The sequence below is a fragment of the Sturnira hondurensis genome, unplaced genomic scaffold, assembly GCF_014824575.4.
Source record: "Sturnira hondurensis isolate 20B ecotype Veracruz unplaced genomic scaffold, ASM1482457v3 Scaffold0001304, whole genome shotgun sequence".
NCBI classification, from domain to species: Eukaryota; Metazoa; Chordata; class Mammalia; order Chiroptera; family Phyllostomidae; genus Sturnira; species Sturnira hondurensis.
In genome coordinates this window covers 6991903-6997908 of record NW_028073935.1, presented here as the reverse complement: position 1 = coordinate 6997908, position 6006 = coordinate 6991903, and the positions used below count along the sequence as shown (strand labels likewise).

Genomic DNA, 6006 nt, shown 5'->3' with positions numbered 1-6006 from the left:
GTCTCCATGATTTTGGGTGTTTTGGGCTTTTTCCTTTGGGGTTGGTTTCTAATTTTAGTCCCTTGTGGTCAGAGAAAATGCTTGGTATGATTTAAATTTTCTTGAATTTGTTGAGGCTCGTTTTGTGTTCTATCATGTGGTCTATCTTTGAAAATGTTCCATGTGCATTTGAAATGAATGTGTATTTAGCTTCTTTGGGATGAAGTGCTCTATATATATCAGTCAAGTCCATTTCATCTAAGGTGTTTCTTAGTGCAGCTATATCTTTGTTGATAATTTGTTTGGAAGATCTGTCCATTTTTGACAGTAGGGTGTTAAAATCCACTACTACAATTGTGTTTCTGTCAATATCTTTCTTGAAGTCTTCTAGGATTTTTCTTATATATTTGGGTGCTCCTATGTTGGGTGCATATATATTTATGATGTTAATGTCTTCGTGCTGAATTCTTCCCTTGAGCAATATGAAGTGACCTTCTGGGTCTCTCTTTATGGCCCTTTTTTTGAAGTCTATTTTGTCTGATATTAGAATTGCTACCCCGGCTTTTTTTTTCTTGTCCCTTTGCTTGGAAAATTTGTTTCCAGCCTTTCACTTTTATTCTGTGATGGTCTTTTGTCCTGAGGTGGGTCTCCTGTAGGCAGTATATGTGTGGGTCATGCTTTCTTATCCATTCATCTATTCTATATCTTTTGATTGGAGCATTTAATCCATTTACATTTAATGTTATTATTGATAGGTACTTATTCATTGTCATTTTTGTACCACAGTTCCTCTCCGTCTCTCTCTTTTCCTTCCTTTCCTTAAAGCAGCCATTTTAGTATTTCTTGTAGAGCTGGTTTGGTGGAGGCATATTCTTTTAGACTTCTTTTGTCTTGGAAAAAATATAGAACGCTTCACGAACTTGCGGGTCATCCTTGTGCAGGGGCCATGCTAATCTTCTCTGTATTGTTCCAATTTTAGTATATGTGCTGCTGAAGCGAGCGCTCATTGTGGTTTTAATTTGCATCTCTATGATAGCTAGTGAGATCGAGCATTTTTTCATGTGTCTGTCGATCCTCTGTATGTCCTCTTTGGAGAAGTGTCTGTTCAAGTCCTTTGCCCATTTTTTTTTCCTTTGCCCATTTTTTAATTGGATTGCTCGTGTTCTTTGAGTGGAGTCCTGTGAGTTCTTTGTATATTTTGGAGATTAAACCTTTGTCTGAGGTATCTTTGGCAAATATGTTTTCCCAAACAGCTGCTTCTCTTTTTATCTTGATACTGTTTTCCTTAGCCATGCAGAAGGTTTTAATTTTGATGAGATCCCATTTGTTTATTGTTTCCTTTATGTCCCTTCTAAGGATCAATGAATCCAGGAGTTGGTTTTTTAAAAAGATAAACAAAATTGACAGGCCTTTAAGTAGGCTCATCAAGAAAAGAAGAGAGAGGACCCAAATAAACACAATCAGAAATGAAAGAGGAGAGATTACAACTGATACCACAGAAAAAGAAGGGATTGTAAGAAATTACTATGCAGAACTGTATGCCAAGAAATTTGAAAACCGAGGTGAAATGGACAAATTTCTAGAAAAATATAATTTTCCAAAACTCAATGAAAAAGAAGCATAAAACCTGATCAGGCCAATAACAGCAGATGAAATTGAAGAAGGAATCAAAAAACTCCCATCACACAAAAGCCCTGGACCAGAAGGTTTCACAGGAGAATTTTACAAAGCTTTTAAGGAAGAGCTAACCCCTAATCTTCACAGACTATTCCAAAAAATCCAAAAGGAGGAAAAACTCCCCAACTCTTTTTGTGAAGCCAGCATCATCCTAATTCCAAAACCAGACAGAGACACAACAAAGAAAGAAAACTTCAGGCCAATATCTCTTTCCTTTCTTAGGCACTCTGGTGGCTCCCTGCTCCTGGGAGGTATCTGGTTTCCCAAAGGACCCACTGCCAGGGCTTTAGCGCGAGCCCAGGAGGTCTACACAGCTCGCTCCTGGCTCAATCACGGGGGATCCACTAGGGTAGCCCTGCTGGTCTCCTTGGTGACCTGTTTAGCAGGACCAGGTGCAGGGGGCCATGTGGGCCTTGGCCACCTCCCGTCCCTCCAGTGGGCTGGGGGGGGGGTCACTGCCTGCCACCTCGCTGGGCAACTGTTCTGTTATACTGGGGCATTATTTAGAGAGGCTGACCCCTTTGAACAGGGTCTCTACTCTGCTGCCAGAGATGGGCAGGAGCCGGAATCTAGGTCTCAGACAAGGGTCGTTGCTTCCCCGGGTCTGGCTGAGAGTTTCCAGAGCATATGGGCAGGGGGGCAGACCATAGGCAGCTCTTCCTCTGGTTCTCCTTTGAAAATGGGGGTGGGGGTGGTGGTGTGTTTCTCTTGACCAGGTGACTAAAACACTGGATTGTGCCACTTTTCCCCTACCACTAGCCTTTACTACTGTCTTAGGCTTCTGACCTGCACACTGAGGGCATGTCCTGCACTAATTCCTGCCAGCGGTCTATGTAAACATGCTGATGGGGGTGTCCTGGTTTACCTGTTACTATGAGGTGGACTGCCCTAATTATACTTAAGTTCAGTGTTCCTTCAGGGGGCCAGCCTATGCCAAACGTGGGCCACTCAGAGGTGCAAAAGACCTCTAATTGACTGGCCTGCATGGTTGGATACTGGCCACAGAACCTATCAAAGTTCTGCAGCATTCAGTCTAACTAACATAGTGGAAGGTCCCCTGCCCATGGTGACCCTCCCATAATGGCACAGACAAACAAAGGGATGAGGTTTTCGTTTTGCCCACCTGGCCTTCCCCCTCTTGGGGAGCTTGGTTCTTGTGTTAGCTAAGGCTGCCCGTGTAGAATGTGGGTTAAACTCCCAGCTGTTATGCCCTATGACAGACCAAGGAACTGCAAGTTGGGGCCCACTCTTGCTCCATAGGCTTTTCACCTTGGAGCCACAAACACAGTCACTCCCACAAACACACAGACAAACATCCAAGAGTTTATATAGTCCCTCCCAAGTAGGACTGCGCAGGTGGGGATACGTGTCCCCTTCCAGATGGCCAATTGGCCTCCAGAGGACTTACGGCTGATTGCCTGCCTGAGAGGTAATTAGTCTCTCCTTCCACTGCAAGGGTGGGCTGGTCTTGGGCTCTGGTCCCCGGGGCACTTACTGATGTGTGCCTTCTCAGGTCCGGATAGTACCAGTCTGCACCCTGCCTGCCATGGTCAAAGAGCAGTCTGGAGGATGACTTCCATGGATCCCGGTGTGTCTGGGACCCGAAATCACCGGGTTGCACGCTTCCCTTCGCCCCTGGGCTTCCTCTCAGTCACTTCCCCACCACCTTCATCAGAGGCAAAAAAGGCCTCTCACGTGAGTAGTTCCTAGTCAGGGAACCAAAATGTTACAGAAAACAACTCATCCGCTTTCGGGTGTATGGAGTGGAACTTTATTTACCCATAAGGACCCAGATGAGTCAGTCTCCAAATTCTGATCATCGGGGAGCAATTGCTTATATAAGGTAAGGGGACAGTCTGTCACTCAGACCAGTACTTTTGGTGCGAAAGCAAGAAGCAGTTTATAGAAGCAAGAAAGCAGAACTGCTGATAGGAGTTAATACAATATTCTTTGTTCTTACTTCCCAGTTACTTAGTTACTTGCTCTTCCTGATCTTGTTGACTCAGCTGCAAGCCCCCCTCCTAGGCAGGCCACTACAAAATCACACAGTGTATATGTATGTATGTATATGTATGTATGTGTGTGTGTATATATATATACATATATATATATATGTATATATATATATAATGTTTTTATGTTACAGTGTTTTGAGAGGAGGAAATAATAAAAAGAAGCAACCTAACTCTCTAATGATAAGATATCAGTTAGAAATATTATTAATCAGTTAATAAAATTGGTGATATAATAGTGTAATAGATAGCTACTAAAATGAACTTATAGAAACTTCTTTATTGTCATGAAAAGATTTTGATTGTGTATTTTACTGTAAAAACTAAATAATAAAATAGTTCTGTGGTACAAAGTTATTTTTAAATAAATTGTAACATCAAGAAAATGAAAAATTATACACCATGTTAGTGGCAGGCTAACTTGTTAGTAGGCTTGTTAGTAGGCTAACTACTTTTGTGGCTCTTCACAAAAATTAGTCTTGCTAATATAGCATCTTAGTATTTCTTATTTCCTGTATATTCTGACAAGAAGACCTCAACCACTGGAGTAACTTGTGTACATACCTGACCTTAAGACTGGAAAGAACACTTTTGTTATCTGATTAAGAATAAGTTACAATAATTAAATCATTACTAAGATCTTTTGATAGGATATACTTTCAAGATCATATATTATCTTTTTCATAAATGTAAGTATATAACTGTTATTATAAAGAGGTACATAGCATGAGTTCCTGAAAATAGGGGAATCCCACCATCTCCCCAAATCCTGCAAAAAAGGTGGGGGTCGGGGGGGGGGAGGAATGCCCACAAAGTAGAAAGCACAGTGTTGGAGGCACATTGCATAACAAAGACAGATTAACAGCCCATGCCTTCCTGAAGGGAGGAGCTGCAGAAGAAGGCTGCTACCCATGGCAAATTGTGTATGTGACTGTGAGAATGTGCACTGGCAGAGTGACTCAGAACATATCCGGGTAGAAGTTCATACAGCACTTGTTTGATCTGCAGGGGCTGGAAGCCATACTCGGGATGGACGGATGCATGTATGCCTGTGCATGGCTAGGAAATTATTGCCCTGCCTAGAGATGGCTGGTGACAAGAGGGTCAAAGACACTGGGGAGATGACAAAATCAGCAGATGACACAATTAGGACCCTAAGAAGAGCTGGATATCCAGTTGTGCAGGAAGTTCTGAGACAAACCTTTAAAATTGGAGTGTGCTGAAAACCACAAGGTCTGCCTATTGGTTGGCTTGAAGGTCTGGAGACTTGTTGGAAACATCCTCATTTCCCTTCCTGTACAGAAGACAGCCACAGAGCTGGTAGCACTGTGGGGAACCTACTTGTCACACAGACACATGGGAGATGTTTGGAGCTAAACTGTGACTGTGAATGCTGAGCTACAGACTTCTGAATTTCTGAAGGATGGTACTTCTGAGTGGTATATTCTGAAACTGGTCTGGCTTGGTAGAGTGAGGCAAGGCTATTTGTTTTTGAGTGTTTTAAAGGGAGCAGGAATGAGTGGCAGAAATATGGCACTATTCTGAATCTGTGTAACCTTTAAATAAACAACCCCTTTTCATTTTCACCAAACTCCTGTCTTGGGAGTCATGCTTCTTGGTGGCAGGCAATCAAACCCCACAGCTGTTCCAGAACATCATTGGCTGGTTCTGTAACATTATGACTTTACTAATTTTACATTTGTTAAGTAGAACCTCAGGGAGTTGAATATGAGCCATAGTTTGACAAAAGACTCAAGGGAATTGAAATAGAGAAGTTTATTATTTATCTGTCCTGGAGGAAGTACAAAGCATGCCTCAGGCCTCAAGGGGCCACACAGGGAGGTCAATGCAGGGGGCAGACAGAGAGAGAAAGGACCTGGGGCGCATATTAGAGTCCATGGTTAGAGTGCATTGGGATTCTCAGGCTAAGGCCAGATTGGCCCATTCAACCAAAAGATCAGGTTTCCACTAAGCTCTGTGGGAGTCTTTTTAAAGGGTTCACAGGATAAACTGTTGATCACAGGGCTGTTGGGAAAGTTGTATCAGGAACTTACATTGGCTTGTAACTCTGTGGCTGCGACCTATGACATGTGTTTGCATGAGGGGCTATGTCAACTGAAGGCCATCTCAGGGCACTTTGCCAAACCAAATAGATGCTGAGGCAGCAATACAATGAAGTATCTGAGCTAAGCTCTGGACAACACCATTTAAGATACATTTTGAAATATGTTTCATATTGTTTAAATTTTAAATAATACCTAGGTTGTGAAAAATGACAACATAGGAGAACCCAGCTTCTCTGTACCCCATCAGAGTTCAACAACTGAAGAGCTATCTA

At 42.6% G+C, this 6006-nt stretch overlaps 1 non-coding gene across 1 annotated transcript; it reads right to left on the bottom strand.

The window, feature by feature from the left end:
* Positions 1-875: 875 nt before the first annotated feature.
* LOC118974235 (U6 spliceosomal RNA) lies at positions 876-982 on the bottom strand. The gene has a single exon (XR_005063826.1). It is a non-coding gene; the product is annotated as a U6 spliceosomal RNA (small nuclear RNA).
* Positions 983-6006: the final 5024 nt, after the last annotated feature.